Source organism: Diabrotica virgifera, chromosome 5 (genome assembly GCF_917563875.1).
Source record: "Diabrotica virgifera virgifera chromosome 5, PGI_DIABVI_V3a".
Classification (NCBI taxonomy): domain Eukaryota; kingdom Metazoa; phylum Arthropoda; class Insecta; order Coleoptera; family Chrysomelidae; genus Diabrotica; species Diabrotica virgifera.
Window position 1 is genome coordinate 165,416,593 of NC_065447.1, and position 24,882 is coordinate 165,441,474.

At 32.3% G+C, this 24,882-nt stretch overlaps 1 protein-coding gene across 1 annotated transcript in view; it reads right to left on the reverse strand.

The window, feature by feature from the left end:
• LOC114341282 (type 2 phosphatidylinositol 4,5-bisphosphate 4-phosphatase) overlaps positions 1-24,882 on the reverse strand; it is an 86,243-nt gene that overhangs the window by 17,182 nt on the left and 44,179 nt on the right. The window lies entirely within an intron of this gene.

Sequence of the window (24,882 nt, forward strand, 5' to 3'; positions counted from 1 at the left end):
GCAACGGTATTTAAATGGGGATTCATTTTTTTCGAATCCTGAGAATACTAATAAGTATTTTTGAAAAATTTAAACGCAGAATGAAAGATTATGTTCTTACCGAGGGCCGAAAGTCCCTGAAAACTTCTATAATGTTTATTTTAATAAGTTACAGGGGTGAAAAACTAAGAGAAAATGTAGTGTGATTTTTAATTTCAAATATCTCATTCAAAAGAAACTTTTTATTCATTCTAAGGGACTTTCGGCCCTCGGTAATAAAGTAATCTTTCATTCTGCGTTTAAATTTTTCAAAAATACTTAGTAGTTTTCTCAGGATTCGAAAAAAATGATTACATCTAAAATACATTGAAAATTTTGACAGGCGTCAAAATGTTCCTTTCCTCTTAATAAATATATAAACAAATTGCATATTTGTAATGTACCTGCGTAGAAATTACATACAAATTAAAAAAAGAAAGATAAAAATCCATAGAGTACATCCGGAGATACAGAAAATTGTATTAGTTTGAAATTGCTTTTTCGGTACATATTTGAACTCGGTGGATTTGTAGGTTCCCCCTAGTAACTATTTGAACTACATTTTTGAAAATTCGTAGAGGGACCTGTGAAAGTAGGTACAATATTTGTGCAAATTAAAAAAAAAGTTACAAATCCCATTCTATAAAATGGCATCAATGAGATTCCTTAATTATTATAAACAAATTAGCTGTTAATTAAAAAAACATATGGCTAACTTTGGCCCAAATGAACCTAGGCTAATTTTTTTTTATTTGAAAATTCGTGTTAAAATACTAGTCATTATTTTCTGTCTTATGTTATTGCAAAACAAAGGTCTCTGGGATAAACAAATAGAATAATTTTTAAACTATTTATGGATCAGTCTCAAATTTTGAGGGTTTGATAAGTACCCCTCCCCTCCAATACCCAACTTGGGTGAAATCCTAAAAATTTAAGTTAAATTTAGTAAAAGTTATTGACAAATGTCGATTTTCATTTATTTTGCAATTTGCGAAGCAACAAATTGACTTTTTAACATTTAAAAATCGGCATTTTGAAGATTTTTCAATGTTCTAAAATTTTGTAATTTTATGTCAACTATTTCGCTTTTAATGGGGTGCAAAAAATCGCGTTTTTTGCACTAAATTATTAATAATTAAAAAACGGACGCCAACTCTAGGCAGGAAACAGGTAGGTTCTCTTCCTATTAGTACATTCTTTCACGGTTTTTGCTCTAAATTTTAAAGAACCGTTTGGATTGACATGAAATTTGGCATACACATAGCTTACATGTCAAAGAAAAAAAGTGATATTGTGCCCATGTGTGCTTTTGCCCTGGGGGTGACTTTCACCCCCTCTTGGGGGTGAAAAAATATATGTCCAAAATAAGTCCGGAAATGGGTATACTGACTAATTTTAAGTAACTTTTGTTCTATAGAGCTTTTTCGCCAAGTCAACACTTTTCGAGTTATTTGCGAGTGAATATGTTAATTTTTCAACAAAATAACCACATTTTTAGACGTTTTTCGCAAATAACTCAAAAAGTAAGTATTTTGTCGAAAAAACGTTCCTGTAAAAAATTTAAAAAAATGATGTACGCGTTAGGTCTCTGGACCTCGTAGAAGCAGAGTTATAGCCAATGAAAAATAGATTCATATTCACCAAATTTCAAATAAAATATTTCGACGTGAAATATCCAAAAAATAGCACTTTTTGGGGAAAACCCATTATAACTTTTTTAAAGTGTTTAAAAAAAGCTTTATTTCTGTTTTTATAAAAAGTTTCTAGCATTAAATTTAAGCAAGTTACGCTCAAAATAAAGTTGGTCCCTTTTGTTTTGGCAAAAAAATATCGGGAAGACCACTCTCTAATTAGCAACTTAAATGAAATTAATCGTTACCGCTCCACAGATTATTTTACCTATGTTGTGTTTATATGATCTGTAAGTTTCATCGATTCAAAGTGCTTATTTTTGAAAAAATTTGGTTTTAAAGTAAAATTTTTAAAAAATTTAATGTTGAAAAAATGTTTTTTTTTTTATAATAACTTAAAAATTGTTAGAGATACCAAAAATCTCGAAAAACAAAAAGTTAGCATTGCTTTTCTGAATATCATGTATTTTTTTGTTTTTCTGTTAGAAAAAAATTGATTAAGATTTGGTGTTTCTAAATTTGCATACATTCGTGATCAGTGACTCGTTCAACCCCTTTTAACTACAGCCCTTTAAAAAATAAGGACTTTGAACCGATGAAACTTACAAATCATATAAACAATACATACACGAGTCAAGAAACTTGTGAAGTCGTAACAATTAAGTTTTTTATCAAAAAAAAGGGACTAACTTTATTTTGGGCGTAACTTGCTTACTTTTGATGCTAGAAATTTTTTTATAAAACAAAAATGAAGCTTTTTTTAAACACTTTTAATAAGTTGAAATGAGTTTTCCCCGTAATGTGCTTCATTTTTGGTTATTTCACGTTAAAGTATTTCATTTGGAATTTGACGAATATGTCATACCTATTTTTCATTAGCTATAATTCTGCATCTACTAGGTATAGAGACGTGATATATACACCATTTTTTTTAAAAATTTTTACAGGCTATATTTTTGCTAAGAATGTTTTTTCGACAAAATACTTACTATTTGAGTTATTTGCGAAAAACCGCCTAAAAGCGTGGTTATTTTGTTGAAAAAATTAACATATTCACTGGCAAATAACTCGAAAAGTATTGACTTAGTGAAAAAACTCTATAGAACAAAAGTTACTTAAAATTAGTCAGTTTATCCATTTCCGGACTTACTTTGGACGAATATTTTTTTCACCCCCAGGGCAAAAGCAGACATCGGCACAATATCACTTTTTTTTTACTTGTTAGCTATGTGTATGCCAAATTTCATGTCAATCCAAGCGGTTCTTTAAAATTTAGAGGTTTTGCAATATTTTACCGTTAAAGAACGTACTATATAGGTCTACAATAAGTAAAAAAGTAGTCAGCTATCTGGAAATTTCAGTGTCTTGAGAAAATCCTTATTTGTCTGGACTATATGCAATAGAAGTAAATAGACTACCAAGCCACGCGGAATGTTCGTGTACATATTTACTATTTACCGATGTTTATACATATGAATTTGCTTTGAACCTTCTATTTGAACTTTTGTGCTAGTATATTAAACTATTATATCAGAACAACATCTCTATTAGCATGGAAATTCAAAAAATTCAATGATTAGATTTCTTTGGCTGGTGAGAAACATACAAAAAATCCTTATACGGAATAAAAGTATTAACAGCAACTGTATGCCGCACAAACCAAAAACTTTATGTGAATTGGAATTTATCTAAGTGGTGTAAAGGAAAATATTGTCAAAAATATTTTTGGGAACCAAAAACAACCTTATAGAATTATAACTAAACCTTTCTTCGTGGACGCCCTTTTATTTTTGTGACAGCTTCAGTTTAAATTAATTATATAGGCATTATCTTCTTCTGGCAATTTAGATACACATCAAGCCATTGGTTCCTTGGATCCTTACCATTGGATGGTCATATAGTTGCACTAGTTCATTGTTGGTTCTTCTTCGCCATACACTACATTCTTCTTTACCTGCATATCCGTTTACGAATCTTCCACTCCCACGTATCTAATGTACATAGGTTCAGTTCAGTAATTCAGTTAATTAAAAAAAAAATTAAACACCCACTTTTGGAGTAGAACTTTTTGATATGTTGTTTATGATACATTTCTTAATGAAATTATAAAAATTTCTATCTTGTTTTTTTTTCGGAAGTAAAAACTCCTTTGACTCCACTAAATATGTTTTGAAAATTTACTTACTATGTTTCGTTAACAAAATTATGTATGTTACATAAGGGGCATATACACTGAGCACGTAAAGGTTGGAATAAATTCATTTTCTCGAGAATCGATAATTTTTAAAAAAAATCCCGAAACAGGTCGATTTTTATTTTTAAATTACGACTTTTTGGCATATATATCACACTAGTGACGTCATCCATTTGGGCGTGATGACGTCATCGATGATTTTTTTTAAATGAGAATAGGGGTCGTGTCCTAGCTCATTTAAAAGGTAATTCTATTCTCTATTCAGTAATATAAACAATAACATAATTATTTATACAGGGTGTCCAAAAATAATTTTTTTAATTAAATTTATTGCCATAAAAAGAAGAATCTGTGTAATTTATTTAATTTAAAATACATTTTCCTGCTATCAGAAAACAGGAAAAAATGTTTATTTGACAAATAAATATTGTTTTTTGCAAATTCCAATATTAAAGCAGCCACCCATCTGTCTCTTGACAATTTGAGCATTTAATTTAAACGAAAAGCAATGATTTTTTTTCAAATGAACATTTTTTCTGATTTCTGAGAGCAGCAAAATGTATTTTGAATTACATAAATTACGCATATTCTTCTTTTTATGTCAATACATTTAATTCAGAAAACATTTTTTTCGACACTCTTTATAAATAATTATGTTAATGTTCATATTACTGAATAGAGAATTGAATTACCTTTCAAATGAGCTATCACATGATCCCTATTCTCATTTAAAAAAATTATCGATGGCGTCATCACCCCCAAATGGGTGACGCCACTAGTACGATATATATGCCAAAAAGTCGTAATTTACAAATAAAAGTTGACCTCTTTCTAGATTTTTTTCCAAAATCGTCCACTCTCGAGAAAATGAATTTATTCCAACCTTTACGTGCTCACTGTATAGGGTATCAATTTAAAAAGTTGCCACCCCTATAATTTGGTCCCTATAGAAAATCCTAAAAATATAAAAAAACCCGTCAAATTTACTTGTGAGGGGGACATTTTATAGACCAGTTTTCAACTAAATTAATCTAACCCTCTAGCGGGGGCGGACACAACCCCCAAAATCTTTAACGGAAAGGGGGGTTAAGTGATACCTCATTTTAAAGGTCGTTCGATTACCTTTTCAAAAATACCACATACTTATTTCTTTTCAGTAATTTTAATTTTTTTTAATTAATTTTAATAATTAAATATCGAGTTCAGAACTCCAAAAATTTTTTTAGAGTATTGAACTCCAAATTGAATTTTTTTTGGGGTGTTGAAGTATTTAGAGTATTTTTTTGAAGTATTTTTGGAAAAATCAAGTAAAACCGTAAAGATATTAAGAGTATAGAGTTCAGAACTCCAAAATTTTTAAGAGTATTGAGTCACAAGATTTTTCCAAAAGTACTGAAAAGAAATATAAGGCATGTGGTATTTTTGAAAAGGTAATTTAATGACCTTCAAAATGAGGTATCACTCAACCCCCTTTCCATTAAAGATTTTGGGGGTTTTGTCCGCCCCCGCTATAGGGTTGATGTAATTTAGTCGAAAACTGGTCTACAAAATGTCCCCCTCACAAATAAATTTGACGTGTTTTTGCATATTTTTAGATTTTCTATAGGGACCAAATTATAAGGGGTGGCAACTTTTCAAATTGACACACTGTATAAATATTTAGGAAGCATAATATCAGAAGAAGGAACTACAAAAAGAGACATACAGCAGAGGATACAGCAAGGAAGGAAAGGAACTCGTATTTTAAAAGGTCTACTATGATCTAACAAGGTGAAGCTGAACACAAAATTAACAATCTACAGAACAATTGTGGAACCTATTACAGTGGAACCTCGATTATCCGTCTCTCCATTAACCGTCACCTCTGTTAACCGTCAGGGTCCGTACATTTTTATTGACCACATAAGCAAAAATTGAGGCATCAATTCATTTTGTTTGAGCATTGCGATAAGCCAAACTATTGGTAAATTTGTGATGAGGATGCAAACGGCTATCGATTGCTGAGATAAATGATGAAATCGTTGAAATGGCAACAGAGTCGGACGAAACAGATTAAGAAGACACTTGGAATTTGACGGTGACGATGTAGAATTGTAGAGGATGCTATTGTAACCGACAAAGGTTTGAAGAAGCAAGAGAAGAAGCTAGATTTGAGTAAAGAAGCTAGAGAAGCTGCACTGCACCTGCAATAATTCATCGAGTGGTATTCTCAACAAGAAGAAGCTAATAAGGTTGATTGCGAGATCTTACGCCGATTAAGAAATTCGGCCGTTGCAAAATGTAAAGCAACATGAAAACAAACAAAGATTTTAGAATATTTTTAACCAAACTGATTCGATTGGGCGTACACGAATCCTTATATTGTCAAACAAAACATACAGATAAAATTTGAGAGTTGTACTATGAACTTTTAATTTTTTTAATGTTCTGTTAACCATCTTTTCGATTATCCGTCATACGTTTGGTCCGGTGCCCTGACGGATAATCGAGGTTCCACTGTATAACTTATGAAGCAGAGTGTTGGCAACTCACAGGAAAGGAAAGAAAAAATATAGAAGTAGCGGAAATAGATTACTTACGTAGAGCATGCAGGGTATCTAGATTAGAACACGTACCAAATGAGGAAATAAGACGACGTACAAAGAGTGTATATTCCACGGTTGACCATATATAGAAACAAAAAAATTGCTATGGTATGGTCATGTTATGAAGATGTCAGAGGAAAGATGGCCAAAAAGAGCATTAAATTACACACCCATCAATAGAAGAAGAGGAAGGCCTGCATAAACATGGAAGAAAGGCATAGAAAAGTCTATGGCAGATAGAGCAATTGAAGAAAACGAGTGGGTGGATAAAAAACGATGGCGAGCGAAATGTGGGATGCGGAGGAGACCGTAGGAACCACACTGCATATATATACATAGGGGGCATAAGAATTTTAGAAAAAGTGAGGCATGGCTTAAAAAAAGGTTGGGAAACACTGCCTACCGTTTGAGCTACACGGCCCTAATCTGATTTCATACTAGGGAAATTTTTTAGATGTGAAAGCATTATTTTATATTGTCTGTTTCTGTTTATTTGCTAATATGATTTCATAATATGTAAATTTCTTAGATATGATTGCATTGTTTTATATTGTCTGCAACTGTTTGTTCGGTAACAAAGGTCATGAACTTGTGCTAATATTATAATTTTACTTTGTTTACTTCATTATTTTAGTTATACACAACAAAAGCACGGTTGACAACAAAAATGTTTATCTATGTCTCTAATTACTTTTTAATACTTAAATATTTTTATCAAACCTTTTAGTTTATTTATAACCTAAACAAAATAAGTTATCAATCGCAAATAATACGAATAATACACCATGTCGAGAGAATATGGCTTCTATTATCAATACCGGATAAGTAGAGCAATTTAAGATGAAAAACGTATACTTATTTATTTCAATGAACTAATTGTAAATACATTCTAACGTCTTAGTATATTTTAATACAGCTGTTTAAATTACGAACTGACTTTTCCGATATGCTGCCATTTTTCTCAGTGTTTTATTATAGGCCTAGATCCCGCGTACAAAAAAAGTTATTTAATAGCAAGCTGAAAATTTAATAATAGCTTAACGGTGTCTAGTCGGACAAACTTTGATGTATAGGAACACTGGAACAGGGGAAGTTTTAATTGTGGACAGGGCCGGATTTAAGGGGTGGCAGGCTGGGCAGCTGCCCTGGACCCCACATTCCGAGCAAATTATTCACATAGAATTATTTTTGTTTTATACAAACACTTGTGCAGTCCACTCTCTAAATTTAGTTGCAAAAGCTGCAGCTGAGTGTTGTTCTGCTGCTACAGCATATCTGATTTCTTAGAAGAACTATATGTATTTTCACTTCCTCTACATATAGATACAACTTGTTAATCAAATGCTTAAAAGCTGCATCTTTAAGCGACAGCAACGCAGACCGTGGCAGAAATAGTATTGTTCCCAAAAGAGTAAATACTACTAGATGGTTATCCAGAAGTGATACCGCAAAAGCACTAGTTAAAGATTATAATCAGACTAGAGTAGACGTATCCAAAATTTCAGAAGCAACAATTTAAAACTCGTAGCGATACAAATTGTTTGTATAATCGAATATGCTTACTGTAAACAGGAATATTTGCAATATTTTGGAATGAAATCTTAGAGAAAACAAACAGTCCAAGTCGTATTCTCCAAGATCCAAATATTGCCCTTAATTCAGGAGTGGCAGCACTTAGATCACTTGAAGAATTTATACAGTCAATACGTGACGATTTCAAAACATATGAGACGCGAGGCGCGATGGTAAGCGGAAGTCAAGACTATTCGACACATAGAAAATGCCTACGGAATATTCGACTGACTCCACTGGATTATGGAACATCTCAAGATACTGAAATGACAACATCAAAGAAATTTATTACTCAAAATTTTATCGCTATTATAGATCAACTCATTACCTCTTTAAGTCAGAGGCTTTCTGCATATAAATGCATTCATTCCAATTTTGGATTTTTACACCATTTATATATATTTTGATCATGCATGTATGTACAATATTTTGGCCATGTTATGCGATACCCAGAGAGATATAATATACTTCATTTAATGGCAAGGCAAGGTAGACGGAAGAAGAGGAGTAGCTTAAAAACCTGAGAGAATGGTTTAACAGATCCTCTACATCCCTTTCCGAGCTGCCGTGAACAAAATTACTATAGCCAATTTGATAGCCTATGCTCGATAATCAAGCACGGCACATGAAGAAGAAGACATCATTTAGCTTCAGAGCTATCAAAGCTTAGGTACTGACATCTGTAGCAATGATTTAGATGAAATCGTAAGTGTCGAACTAATACAATTCGTAGAATTTTTCAAAGAGGATATCTGCTCATTAAATATAAGCAAAGAACTTTAAATGTACAGATTGCTAGAAGAAAAGAATGTGAATGATGCGTTTCCAAATGTTGAGGTGATACTTCGTTTATATTTCTGATACCAACTAACTGTAGTGGGGAGAGGTAATTCTCAAAACTTAAGTTAATTAAAAATTGACTTCGGTCTATGATGGGGCAAGGCAAGAGCGTTTAAATCATCTCTCTTTTTTCCAAACGTACGGCCCTAGAAAAAATATTGTTCCTAACTCATGCGGAAAGTGTCTTCCCCGCAATCGACTGCTTGCCCGAACTCCGCTATCGCGTCGTTCGGGTCAACGGCAGTCTCGTGCGTGAAAGTGTTACTTTCCGCACTAGTTAGGAAAATAACTATTTTAAATGCCCGTTTCTCAAAATAAAGGCTTTTCTGAATATCTTTAATTTTTTTGTTTTTCTGTAAGACAAAAATTGGTTAAGGTATGGCTGTTCAAAGTTTGCATACACTCGTGATTAGTGACTCGTTCAAGCCCTTTTAACTAGATAAAACTTACAGATCATAATAAACAATACATAAAGAAAGTAACTTGTAAAGCGGTAACGATTAATTTCATTTGGGATGCTAATTACGGAGTGATTTTCAAGGGACCAACTTTATTTTGTGCGCAACTTGCTTACTTTTGAGCTAGAAACTTTTTAAAAAACAACAATAAAGCTTTTTTTAAACAATTTAAAAAGTTTGTGATGAGTTTTCCCCGAAAAGTGTTTCATATTTTGGTTATTTCACGTTGAAACATTCGATTTGGAATTTGACGAATAAGAACCTACTTTTCATTAGCTAAAGACTTTATACATACACCATCTTTTTCACTTTTAGTGATTTATTTTGAATTTCATGTTAGAGAACATTGTCAAAATCGCAATTTTACCCTAAAAATAAAATCATGTTTTTTTTGCGTTCACCTCGCTACAACTCTGTTCCATTTTAATATTTTTTTCTGAAATTTTTATAGTATATAGCTCTAACATTTCTGAAGACAACGGTACCTGTTTCAAGCTTTAATTCTTATTCTGATAAAGGTTATGAATTTTTCAAAGGAAAAGGTGCGGATTTGTGCATTGCAAAGTTTAATCGCAAAAGTTGAGTGACGAAATTTAAAATTTAGCCTTTTAGGGCCAATTTCTCATATCGAGTTCAACTCCAGTTTAACCTTTTAGTGAACGACAGTTTAAAGTCAAAATCGTCTTTCTCAATTCACGTTCAACCGATGGCAGTTTAAACTTGAACGATGCTTGAACGGTGGAATTCGGCCGTTCAAAGATTTCAGAGCTCAGTTCAGATGATTTCATGGTTTACGCATGCGTTGTATTAACACGAAACGCTGTCATAATATAAATATATCCTATTTTATTATATTAAGCCTAACGATAAAAGATAACATTATTTTTGTTTTTATAACATTTATTTATAATTATTAAAATGACTATTTGACTGTAAATACTAAAATTTAACTTTTAGACAAGGCGGAAACGGCGGGTTCGTTGGGAAAAATATTCCCATGAGATATTTTTGCATAATCACATTCGTGAGACATCCCAGAATAAGGTTCAAGAAGTCGCCCACGAGAAAAGTGGGCCAATTTTTTTTAACAATTTTTTTTTAATCAAATTGCAAAAATCGATATTTTGGCCAGGACAGGATTCTTTTTAGGTTTATTTGGACCATTCTGAACAAAAAATTCTCTAAAGTTGATCTTTTTCTAGTTATAAGCAAGTTAAAATTTGAAAAACGCGCAAATGGCCATTTTTAAGGCTTAATAACTCAGTCAAAAATTATTATTTTGAAAGTCAGAAAGTGACTAAATCAAAGTTTAAAGTCGCCGTTACATGATCCTGAAGAAATCTGTTTCATTAATTTACTACTAAGCTGTTATTTTTAATTAACAACAATGAGTGGTTGTATGGTATTGACGCTGCTGTAAATGTGAGTGCGAGTAAGATGCAAAATTGGACTGGTGGAATAGCTTCTCTCTCGCACTCAGCATTTACAGCCCCGCACACGTGCATGGCGCTTATTATTATTACTTAAAAATAACAGCTTAGTAATAAAATAATGACAAAAATTTCTTCAGGATCTTGTAGGGGGGGCTTCAAACTTTGATTTAGTCATATATTGACTTTCATAATAATAACTTTTAACCGAGTTATTAAGCCTTGAAAATCGCCATTTTTCGTTTTTTTCAATTTTAAATTGCTTATAAGTCGAAAACGATCAACTTTAGAGAAAAATTATAAGAGATCTTTTTTGTCCAGAATGGTCCAAAAAATTAAAGAAAAAATTGTTCGGGCCAAAAATATTGATTCTTGCAATTTGATTAAAAAAAATTGTTAAAAAAAAATTGGCCCACTTTTCAATTGGGCGACTTCTTGAATCTTATTCTGGGATGTCTCACGAATGTGATTATGCAAAAAAATCTCATGGGAATATTTTTCCCTTCGAACCCGCCGTTTTCGCCTTGTCTATTTATTCAAAAACAGCATAAAAAGGTAGTTCAAAATGGCGACAGTTTTTTACCTTTTGTCATCTATTGGCATTTCTCGAAAGCTGTAGAACGTGCAATGAGAAATGCATTCCAAACAAAACCGAAGTTCACTGGTAAACCTGGTTCAACTGAACCATAGATTACCGCAGGTATGAGAAATCGACCCTTAATCACGTTTATGTTAAAATAGAGAGTACAAAGAAGTTGTCTGGAAAATTTTAGATCAAAATGTTTTATAGAAAAAAAAAATAGTGCAATTTTTATTATAGACATTAGAAATCCCCAATATAACGGTAATTTTTCGAGATACTGACCATGGGTGGTGAATGGGTAATTTTGGTCTTAGATTATGTTGTTGACGGTACTGAAAACGAAAATGAAATTTATTTTAAATTTTAGGTGGGGGGGAATATTGTCATAATCGCAATTTTACCATAAAAATAAAAAAAAGTGAAATCACGTTTTTTTGCGTTTAACTCGCTACAACTCTGGTCCATTTTAATATTTTTTTCTAAGGTTTGTACACTATGTTGCTCACTTTTTTTGAAGACAACGGTATCTGTTTTAAGATTTTAGTCTTATTCTAGTAAACGTTATGAATTTTTTAAAGTACAAGATGCAGATTCGTGAATTGCAAAGTTTAATCGCAAAAGTTGAGTGGCAAAATTTAAAATGTATCTTATTAATCACGTTTATGTTAAAACATAGAAAGAATTTTACTGAAAAGTTTTAGTTACAAATGTTTAATAGAAAAAAAATGGCGCAACTTTTAATATTACATCTCCAAAACAACGCTTATTTTTCGAGATATTGACCATGGGCGGTGAATGGCTAAGTTTGGTCTTATTTTATATTTTCGATAGTGCTGACAATGAAAAAGAGGTTTATTTTTAATTTTATGTGAGGGAACATTGTCAAAATCGCAATTTTAACCTAAAAATGAAAAAAAAAGTGAAGTCACGATTTTTTACGTTTAACTCGCTACAACTCTGTTCCATTTTAATATTTGTTTCTAAAATTTCTACAGCATATATTTCTCACCTTTGTGAATACTATGAAAGCAACTGTAGTTTTTCAGTCTTTTCTTCATAAAAGTTATAAATTTAAAAAAATCAAAGGTGCAGATTCGTGAATTGCAAAGTTAAATCGCAAAAATTAAGTGACAAAATTTATCTATTTGATTACGTTTATTAGACAAGGCGAAAACGGCGGGTTCGTTGGGAAAAATATTCCCATGAGATTTTTTTGCATAATCACATTCGTGAGACACCCCAGAATAAGGTTCAAGAAGTCGCCCACTCGAAAAGTGGTCCAAACTTTTTTTAACAAATTTTTAAATCAAATTGCAAAAATCAATATTTTTGGCCCGGACAATTTTTTTAGGGTTTTTGGACCATTCTGGACAAAAAAGGTGTGTTATATTTTTTCTCTAAAGTTTATCGTTTTCGAGTTATAAGAAATTTAAAATTTGAAAAACGCGAAAATGGCAATTTTCAAGGCTTAATAACTCGGTTAAAAGTTATTATTATGAAAGTCAGAAAGTGACTAAATCAAAGTTTAAAGCCCCCGCTACATGATTCTGAAGAAATCTGTGTCATTAATTTATTACTTAGCTGTTATTTTTAATTAATAACAATGAGCGGTTAGATCGTATTGACGCGGCAGTAAATGTGAGTGCGAGTAAGATGCACAAGTGGACTGCCGGAAGGCATCTCTCTCGCACTCAGCATTTACGGCTGCCTAACACGTGCATGGCGCTCATTATTATTACTTAAAAATAACAGCTTAATAATAAATTAATGACAAAAATTTCTTCAGGATCATGTAGGGGGGGGGGGGGCTTTAAACTTTGATTTAGTCACTTTCTGACTTTCATAATAATAACTTTTAACCGAGTTATTAAGCCTTGAAAATGGCCATTTTCGCGTTTTTCAAATTTTAAATTGCTTATAACTCGAAAACGATCAACTTTAGAGAAATAATATAACAGACCTTTTTTGTCCAGAATGGTCCAAAAAACCTAAAAAAAATTTGTCCGGGCCAAAGATATTGATTTTTGCAATTTGATTAAAAAAATTGTTAAGAAAAATTTGGACCACTTTTCGCGTAGGCGACTTCTTGAACCTTATTCTGGGGTGTCTCACGAATGAGATTATGTAAAAAAATTTCATGGGAATATTTTTCCCAACGAACTCGCCGTTTTCGCCTTGTATATATGTTAAACCATAGTTTAAAGAAGTTTTATGGGGAGTTTTAGGTCTAGATGTGTTACAGAAAAAATATGGTGCAACTTTTAATTTAAGAAAACCGTGGTTTAATTTTTTTTATTTTTAGGGCAAAAATGCGATTTTGACAATGTTCTCCCACCTAAAATTCAAAATAAACTTTATTTTCGTATTCAGCACCATCAAAAACATAAAGTAAGACCAAAATTAGCCATTCACCACCAATGATCAGTATCTCGAAAAATTAGCGTTAGTTTGGGGATTTATAACGTAGATGTTAAAAGATGCACCATTTGTTTTCTATAAAATATTTTGATCCAAAACTTTCCAGAAAACTTCTTTGTAAAAACTTCTTTTCCAAAAACTCCAAAAACAAAATAAGAGCAACAGAGATGGAATTCCTAAGGAGAAGCTGCAGAGTAACAAGAAGAGAAAATAAATAACATAGATATCAAGAAAATAATGGGAATGAACTCAGATATAATAGACTACATCCAACAGAAGAGATTAACGTGGTACGGACATGTCAGAAGAGCAGACCAAAATCGTTGGATAAATAAAATAACAGTGGAGTCCGATAGGAAGAAGGAAGAGAGGCAGACCCCGAAGATCTTTCAGAGATGAAGTGGACGAAGCAGTGAAAAGAAGAAATCTGCAGGAACGAGACTGGCAAAACAGAAAAAACTGGAGAGAATGGTTAAGTGAAGGAATATAGTGAAAACTGTGGAAATCCTTAGTATATATCGTTTATATGCATTTTCTTATAGGCCCGGATCCCGCGTACCAAAAAAAAGTTGATTAATAGCAAGCTGAAAATTTGTTAACAGCTTAACGGTGTCTCGTCAGACAAACTTTGATGTATGGGAACACTGGAACAGGGGAAGTTTTAATTGTGGAACAGGTTAAAAATTTGGAACGTCATACTACGAAAACGTCCCATGTATTTTGTCGGACAGAACTTCCAATTGATTTGTTACCCTTTCGTTAAACTCTCATGCAAAAATCAGACTGGTATTATCACCAACTAGGCATTTTAACAAGTCCGACATGTAGAACATGTCAAATGACAGGAATTATGGCAGGTGATAAATAGCAGTCTAATTTTTGCATAAGAGTTTAATGAAAGGGTAAGAAATCAATTGGAAGTTCTGTCCGATAAAATACATGGGAAGTTTTTGTAGTCTGACGTTAAAAATCTTTAACCTGTTCCACAATTAAAACTTCCCCTGTTCCAGTGTTTCCATACATTAAAGTTTGTCCGACCAGACACCGTTACGCTATTAACAAATTTTCAGTTTGCTATTAATCAACTTTTTTTTGTTACGCGGGATCTAGGCCTATTAAGTATATAAATACATATATAAATTTGTTCTTCTATTGTTAATTCGCAATTTATTTCTTTCCCCATTCGTAAACTGTCTTTTGGCATTCTCTGCGTGTGATATGATCCAGAAGAATTTTATATTTTATTTAGTTCTTGTAAAGGACACCGCACACATCTTATGGAAAATGAACTCAACTAACGTTGATGTTCATCACTCTTAGTCCAGGGCGCATCTGTTTTGAGATGGATGTTGAGAGGTGACTCAAATTTTTTTTGCAGAAATTGCTTTCCGATAAAAGTTGTACTGACATCAAAGTTGCGTAATTAAATTTCCTACAATATAGAATTGGTTAAAAATTTAAAAAATAGTCACCCTAGTTGCAAAATAGCAATAATTGCGAAAAAACCATACAAAAACAAGTATTCACATTTTACGTTTTTCAACCATTTATGCTACACTTAGGACCTTCATATTTGACCCAGAAAAACTTTCTGATACAGTAAAACAATACTGTAAATTTCATTAAGATCGGTTACATAGATTTTGCAATCCAGCTTTCGCAAAAAAAGTTCATTTTTTCAAAATGTTACAGGACTGAAAATAAAACAGATATCACGTTGAATTTTTTTTGCTTATAGAAATGGACTGTACCTTTCATTAGCAATGTTCAAAATTAAAATCGGTTAATTACCAGGGCGTCAGAAAATTTTTGAAATAAACATTTATTATTGGTGCTACGCGCAGGACAGCGGTGTTCGATTCACACAAGTTGATTTCCACCAAAATTTCTTCCAATCTTTATCTAATACAGGGCTTCCCAACCTTCTAGCAACTGCGTACCACCTGAAATATTTTTAAGATTTTGGCGTACCACCAATTCTAATTTTTTAGAAATATATCTAATTATTTTTAATTCTAATACTTCTCGGTGTATGACACAATGTGTACTTCGGCATTCAGGAGCAATTTTCTTTATTTTTGCTGCTAGCTCTGTCAATTTACCTGATATATGAGTTCCTCTGTAGTGTTCGATTCAAATTGTTTGCAGAACAAAAACTCTGCTATAACTTCTTTATAAAAATCAAATCGTACAAGTACGAGTAGCTGTGCCTATGTTTGTTCGTTGATGTTTGTTTCGTCTACTTGAAGTGCAGAATATGTGCATTCTTGAAGTTTTAAACAAAGTTGTTCTTTAATATTGGAAGGCATATCAGTAATTCGCCTTTTCACTGCCTTTTTTGACAATGGTATTTTTTAAATTTCTTTGGCTGCCTTTTCTTCTAACACGGTTTGGGCCATTTCCACAACGGCCTATAGTAAAAGGGTCTCACCTATTGTGTGAGCCTTTCCATCATTTGCAATTCTATATCTAGCAAGGTAGGATGCCTTTATTAAGTTAGTATCATATTTAAAAAGCTAGTCATGGTGACCTATTAGCATAGAAGGCTTCATGCTTTGGTTCGAAAGCGTTTCGAAAGAAGCAACACATTGAGAAATAGGATTGTCACTATTTTCTGTGCCAGACTTCACTATAAAACCACACTGTAAGTAGCTTTCGTAGTATTTCCGATTGGTCTTGCGGTTTAGATTTTTTAGCACCTTCCTTTGAAGTCCCAGGCTTCACCAAAAACTGCTGCAAAGCTTAATATGGAAGCACAACAACTGCACTGGCACTTTCGCAGACAGATGCCCAGCGTAATCGCTTGTTTCACCCAGGTGACGCGTACCACCTGAAATCTTCACGCGTACCACCAGTGGTACGCGTACCACCGGTTGGGAAGCCCTGATCTAATATATTATTTTCTTACTCTATATTTTGTTGTATTTTAATATTTTAATTCCACAAAAATCAAACTAATTTTATTATTGTTTGTGAAATATTGTTTAAACAATTGCATATGTTTAAAAATAATAAACTTTTATTATTTAAGTTAAAATATATGAACAAAGTAAGTTTTGCTAATAAAAGTGTTATTTCAAAGGATAGAGTATGTGTTTTTATTTTGCAATAAACAAATTTATTTATTTATATCGAAATGTAATAAAAATTAAAATGTATCAATCATTATCAAAGATCATTGGAATGCCCAATCAGAGCAAACTATCCGCTGTCCTGCGCGTAGCACCAATAATTAATGTTTATTTAAAAAAAATCCTGACGCCGTGGTATTAATCGATTTTAATTTTGCAAAATTGCAAATGAAAGGTACAGTACACTTCTATACGCAAAAAATTTTCAACTTGCTATCTGATTTATTTTCAGTCCTGTAACATTTTGAAAAAATGAATTTTTTTTACGAAAGCTGGATTGCAAAATTTATTTTGCAAAATCTATTGAACCGATCTTAATGAAATTTACAGTATTGTTTTAATGTATCATAAAGTTTTTCAGGGTGAAATACGAAGGTCCTAAGTGTAGCATAAATGGTTAAAAAACGCAAAATGCGAATACTTGTTTTTGTATGTTTTTTTCACAATTATTGCTATTTTGCAACAAGTGTGACTATTTTTTAAATTTTTAACCAATTCTATATTGTAGGAAATTTAATTACGCAACTTTTATGTCAGTACAACTTTTCTCGGAAATGAATACTTTTAAAGTTATAATCAAAAAACCAAGAAAAAAAATCGAATTTTTCCTTAATTTTTTGACATTTTGATTATTTAAACAATGTTCCGGACCTTTTTGAGAGGGAGGATAACTCAAATATTATTATTTGATTTATTTTCAAGCAATTTCTGCAAAAATATTTGAGTCACCTCCCAACGTCCAAATGTACTAATATTTTTACAGATGCGCCCTGGTCTATCTTAAATAGTAAAAGATTTCAGAGTGGTCAACAGTTGTTTTGCTTGTTTGTGCATATCGTTTGGTATGAGATTGTGGAAAGTATAAAAATAATATTTCATAATGACTTGAGATTACACCATTTATACATCAATTACTAAAAGTGACTCAGTATTACTTACTAAATCAGCTGATGAATATATCGCCTATGTTAAGCTATATAGCCTAAGAGCTGCGAGCCATTTTTGAGTAGGCATTTTAGGCAACATGAAAAATTTTCAGGTGACTATTCCATGATAGCCTAATACAAAAATGCCGGTCTGGCTGGAGGGTAGCGGTTATTTTCCCCAAAAATCCCCCCCAAAGTTAAAAAAAAAGGGTAAAAATTGTTACAATTACAAAAAATATCATTGACGTGACTTTAAAATAAATTTAAATATTCAAATATAAAGAAAATAAACAGGCCAGGCGATTTGAGGGCGATTTTAACTCTACAAGATACTTGCATGGGCGCCCCAGGATTATTTTCAGGGGGTGCATTTGAACTTCAGAAGATTTCTTCTGAATCTGTACATACTATTAACGAGTATAAAATATATACCTATACATTCACAGCTATGTACATTCCTTCCGGACAGGGAGGTGCAATTGTTATTTTGACAGGGTATTTTTTAATATTAAAAATAAATATTCTAAAAAAGACAGGTTTTTTTTGGGGAAATTTTCTAACTGAAATGTGATCAAACAAATTACGCGTGCATATAAATGAAAAGCGCTATAGGTAAGCAGCAGTGTGGGAAAGAGCGTAGACCGATAGCTGTTTGCGTCCTCTGTTGAAGCTGAGCGACTCCGTTCGCTCGAGAAAAATCACGTGACCTGGCGATACCCATGTTGTTGTGCCTCGAAACGTTAGAGTAATTATTATATATTATAGTTTTGTAAGTAACTTTTTCTTAATCAAAGGAAAATAATACGTACTATACAATAGATTTTGCAAATATGATAGAAAAAGACAAATTTATTATTATAAATATATAGGTAGAAAAGTATAAAACTATAAACTAAATTAATTCTGTGTCCGAATCTTGTACTTCTTCTTCAAACTGCTCATCTAAGCTTAAATATTCATTCTCTTCTTCTTCATCAGACTCCCCTCGAGACTTAGATTCCTCTTATACGTGATCTGTACTTACTTACTTACTTAATCAGTAGACCCATTAGTACCTTTCGGTGTAGGGCCATTTATAATACAATTCATTAAATTACAGTTCAATAAATTACAATATTTTACAATCTTCTGAATTGTCCTAGCTCTTAACGAACTTTCTCCATTCCTTCCTATTGGATGCCATCTGTGTTGCTTCCTGCCAAGTCTTACCCTTACTCTGCAGTATCTGCGAAATGTCACTGTTCCATTCTTTGATGGGCCTTCCTCTTCTATTCTTACCTATTGGTTTGGCTTCCCACACTCTTTTCACTTGTCTATCATTGTCCATCCGGGTTAGATGTCCGAACCATGCCAATTTTTTCTTCTTGATTGAGTCGAGTATCGGCTTGATTTTGAGTCTTTCTCTTATTTCTTCATTTCTGATTCTATCTGTTCTTTTTACTCCTATCGTTCTTCTGAGGTATTTCATCTCTGCTGCCTGTATTCTGCTCTGGTGTCTTTTGTTTAATATCCAATTTTCTGCTCCATATGTCACCGTAGGTCTATATATTGTTTTGTATATTGTCATCTTGGTCTTTGTTGATATTTCTTTGTTATTAAGGAATCCTCTATTTAGTGCTTGGAATAGTTTTCCTGTGTTTTCCATTCTGTTGTTAAGATCGTCCTCTATGTCTCCTTTGTTGTTGATTACTGTTCCTAAGTATTTGTATGAATTTGTCTGTATTAATTGATGTTGGTCTATCATTATTTCTATTTGATCTTCCGTCCCTTGTTTCCTTGATATTTTCATTATCTGAGTCTTCTCTTTGTTTACGTTTAAGTTGTATTTGCTTGCTTCTAGGTTCCATTTCTCTAAGTTGTATTTCAGTTTTTCTGCTGTTTCCGCAATTAGTACTATGTCATCTGCAAATATACACATCTCAGCGTTTATCATTTGCATTCTGTTCCAACCGATGCAGTATTTCTTGAAAGTTTTCTTACATTCTTTCACTATCTCATCTATTACATTTATGAATAGCACTGGGCTGAGACTTCCCCCTTGTCTAACTCCTTGAGTTGTTTCAAATGGTTCTGACTGTATATTTAACATTCTTACTGTATTTGTTGTTTTCATGTATATACTCTTTGTTGCTTCTATCAGTTCTTCGCTTACTTCCTTCTTCTTTAGGCTTTCCCATATATCTTTTCTTTTGACTGAGTCGAAGGCTTTTTCCATGTCTATAAAGCTCAGGTATATTTCTCTATTTTTCTTTAATGCTTTTTCTATTACTTGTTGCATGGTAAATATATGGTCTTGTGTGTTGTGTCCTTTCCTGAATCCACTTTGTACGTCCTCTAATTTATGTTCTATTTCTTTTCTGATTTTCCTTTCTATTATGGTTTCGTATACTTTTGCTGCTACACATAGTAGTGATATACCTCTATAGTTCTTACAGTCTCTTGTGTTTCCTTTTTTGTATATAGGTATAATTACTGCATTTGTCCATTCTCTGGGTATTACTTTTCTCTTCCATATTAGGTTATATATGTATAACAATTTTTCTTTTGCTTTTATTCCTATATATTTCATCATTTCTGGTGCTACTTCATCGCTTCCTGGTGCTTTTCCAATCTTTATCTTTCTTATTGCTTCTTCTAGTTCTATAGTTTCTGGATTTTCCGTGTTTCTTATGGATACTCTCTTTATGTGGCTTTCCTTCTCCATTGTGTTCACTTGATTTCCATTCAGTAACAGCTGGAAATGTTCCCTCCATCTTTCCATTATTGTTTTATCGTCATTTATTATTATTCCTTCCTTGTTCATTATTTGTTTCAGTTTCGTTTCTTTGTTGCTTCTTAGGTTTTTCAGTGTTCTATAAAATAATTTTACGTTTTCTGTGCTGTTTTCTTCCATTTTTTCTCCAAATTTTTCCCAACTTTTCTTTTTCTCTTTCCTAACTATCTCTTTAACTTTTGTTCTTTTTCTCTTATAATTTTCATATTTTTGTTGTGTTTTGTCTTGTATGTATTCTTTCCATAATTTCTTCTTTTCTTTTATTTCTCTTTTCACTTCATCGTTCCACCAAGACGTTCGTTTCCCTCTGTTGTTATTTCTTGTGGTTCCACATATTGATTTAGCTGTTTTTATCATCGCATTTTTAAATTTTCCCCATTCTTCTTCTATTGTTTCTGTTATTATATGTTCATTGTCTATTTCTTTCTCTAGCCCTTCTGTGTATCTTATTTTCGTTGTTTCTTCCCTTAGTTTATAAATTTTTATTATTTCTTTGTGTTCTCTGTTTATGTTCTCATTTCTTTTTATTTCTTTTCTTTTGCCTTTGAATGTGGTTTCTAGTAGATAGTGGTCACTACCAATTTCATAACTCCTTTTCACCCTTACGTCTCTTATCCAGTTCTTCTCTGTTTTTTGCACTATAGTATAGTCTATAATTGATTGTTCGTCTCTTGATTTGACTTCTCTTGTGATCTTGTGTATCCTTTTATGTTGGAAGTGTGTGTTCATAATCACCAGGTTATTGTCTAGACAGAATTCAAGTAGTAATTTTCCATTTTTGTTTATTTTTTCCTCCCCATACGGTCCGATGACATTGTTCCATTTTTCTGCTTCTTTCCCCACTCTACTGTTCATGTCTCCTGTGATCACCATTTTCTCTGTACAATCATTTATCACTTCTTGTAATTTGTCCCAGAACTCATTCTTTTCTTTTTTTGTTGCGTCTTCATCTGGTCCATAGCATATGATTAGGTTTGTATTGGTTTCCTCTGTATCCATATATATGTCTACTCTTAGTATACGTTCGTTGTAATATATCCAATTTTTTACTTTGTTGATACTATCCTTCTTAATCAGGCACGCTACTCCTGCCTGAGCTCTCTTCGTTTCTTCCACTCCACTGTATATTAGTAACATTCCGTTTTCTAATATTATTGATCCTCTTCCTTTTTTCTTTGTCTCTGTTATAGCTACTATTTCAATGTTCTTATCTCTAATTTCTTCCCCCAGTTCTATTTCTTTCCCATTTATACCTCTTACATTCCATGATGCCATTTTCAAAATTGTTCTGTTCTTTTCTATGTTTAGGTTGTACTTCAATTTGTTTTTCCTTACGTTTGTGTTATTATCTTTAAATCTGGTCATGTCCCTGTTCTTTGCCTGTTTTGTTTCTCGGTCCATCATTGTGTTTTCTACAGCTAGTTTTTTGAACAAGTTGGTTCTGTATTGTATGTTACTTTTTCTATCCGGCTTGTTTTTTGGTTCCATTTCCACTTAATGTCTTCAATAATTATGAATCCATATCCAATTTTTGTCCTTTTCCCATTAGTCTTTTCCTCTGCTGCTATCTTCCTAAGGTTTCTTTGTATTTCTATCTCTTTTAATGTTAGGTCACATTCTATATATACTCTATGTTGTTTATAGCTCATTAGTTTACCCTTGGCTTTCAGTATTTTCATTTTATCTTCGAATTTTTTACATTCTATAACACACATTGTTTCATTTATCTTTTGTACCCTATTTATTTCTGATTTTACTCCCATTTTTGCTTCTATGAAGTTCTCTATTTGCTCTGTTCCTATTGTGTCTAGTGGTAAGCCTCTCATTATTAGGTTATTTTTCTTCTTTTCTTTCTGACATGCTTCCAAGGTTATTTCTATTTTATCTATTTTTTGTTTCATCGTAGCCATTTCTTTCTTTAGATTTTCATTTTCTCTTATTATTTCTTTCATTTGCAATTTGTATTCATTATTTTCCTTCCTAATTTCTTTTAGTTCCTCAATCATATTACCCATTGTATTTTTTATATCTTCCAGGTCCTTGTTTTTCTTTTTGTTATCGCTTGCTAATTGTCTCATTAGTTCCATCATTTCGTTCTGGCTGCTGGTTTCATTCGTTGATGGTTTCGACCTGTCTGGTGTTCGGTTCACTTTTCTACTCCTGCTAAATATATCTGGCTCCTCTTTGCTTTTTCTTTTACCGTCCTCATTAATGCTATCATTACCATCCGCCATCTTTCTTCCTATTCAAATTATTAAAGTAGGTATGTATTTATAAATACAAATATTAAATCAAATTAAAACCTACTTGATTAAATCAAATTAATTAAATTTTTTACTTTAATTACAAAATATTTATATATTATTCAATTTTTTACTTTAATTATAAAACTATTTAAATACCATTTAATATCTTATTTATTTATTTATATCAACAATTAATGTTCACTTGAATAAATTAGATTTAACAATGTCTTCTTCTTATCTTCAATATCTTCTTATTCTTCGATATCTTCTTATTCTTCAATATCTTCTTATTCTTCAATATCTTCTTGTTTTCGTTCAGAAAGCCGACTCTGTATTTTTCGATAGATAGATACCGAAGTACCTTAATTATAATTAAATCAATTTATTAGTAATTACCACTGCTGAAAGCAGCTTCGGCTAGTCCACCCATAGGACCTTGACTTCTTATCAGTGCCAAAAAACTTGACTATGACTGTAATTATTTTACTTTTAGTAGTTAAAATATAATTTTATTAAAACTAGGTTAGATTAATAATGTATGGATCTTACTTTCAATATTCTTTTTAAATTTACACTGTAAATTTCTTAACTCACTTATTTACACTTTGCAAATAATTTGGTGATTTTTCTGCTCGCAAAGTTTCAGTATTTGAAGTTTTTTTGCGGAGCGGATTTAAATCAACCTCACTGTCTCTTTACCAGGACCGGTCCCATGTAAATAGTTGTAAATAGTGATCTGTAAATAGTTGTAATATGTAGTTAGAATTAATTAAAAATTAATTAGTAATTAATTAATTGAGTTACTACGTATTCTCTGTCCTTTTATATGGAGTCGAAGCCTGGACAATCACGGGCGCATCTAAAGAAAGACTGCTTGCCATTGTTGAGATGTGATGTTATCGAATATTGTAAAAAATATCATGGACACAACACGTAACAGATACGGAAACATTAAGAAAGATGAAAAATTCAAAAGAAATACTCAACACTATGAAAGAAAGAAACGTGAGCTAAAATAAAGGGTCAGACTCGAGGGGAGTCTGACGAAGAAGAAGAGAATGACTATTTAAGCTCATATTGGGAGTTTGAAGAAGAAGTACAAGATTCGGACACGGAATTAATTTAGTTTATAATTTTATACTTTTCTACTCACATATTTATAATAATAAATTTGTCTTTTTCTATCATACTTGCAAAATCTATTGTATAGTACGTATTATTTTCCTTTAATTAAGAAAAAGTTACTTAAAAAACTATATAATAATTACTCTAACGTTTCGAGACACAACAACATGGGTATCGCCAGGTCACGTAATTTTTCTCGAGCGAACGGACTCGCTCAGCTACAACAGAGGACGCAAACAGCTATCGGTATACGCTCTTTCTCACACTGCTGCTTAACTATAGCGCTTTTCATTTAAATGCACGCTTAATTTGTTTGATCACCTGGCAATTGGAAAATTTCACCAAAAAAAACCTGTGTTTTTTAGAATATTTATTTTAATATTAAAATATACCCTGTCAAAATAACAATTGTACCTCCCTGTCCTGAAGGAATTTACATAGCTATGTATGTATAGTTGTACATTTTATACTCGTTAGTAGTATGTACAGATTCAAATGAAATCTTCTGAAGTTCAGATGCACCCCCTGAAAATATTCCTGGGGCGCCCATGCAAGTATCTTGCAGAGTTAAAATCGCCTGGCCTGTTTATTTTCTTTATATTTGAATATTTAAAAAGTCGTCAATGATATTTTTTGTAATAATAATTTTTATCCTTTTAACTTTGGGGGGATTTTTGAGGAAAATAACCGCTACCCTCCAGCCAGACCGGCATTTTTGTATTAGGCTATCATAGAAGAGTCACCTGAAAAATTTTCAGGTTGCCTAAAATACCTACTCAAAAATGTCTCACAGCTCTTGGACCAATACAGATAAATTTAAAACATACAGCAGGAAACAATATTTCTAAATAATAGTCCGGGAGGTAGCGTCAAATTTGACCGGAGCATTTTGGCATGGCTGTTTTTACACTGCGCGTCATAGAAAAAGGGGCACCCTAAAAAATTGATAATT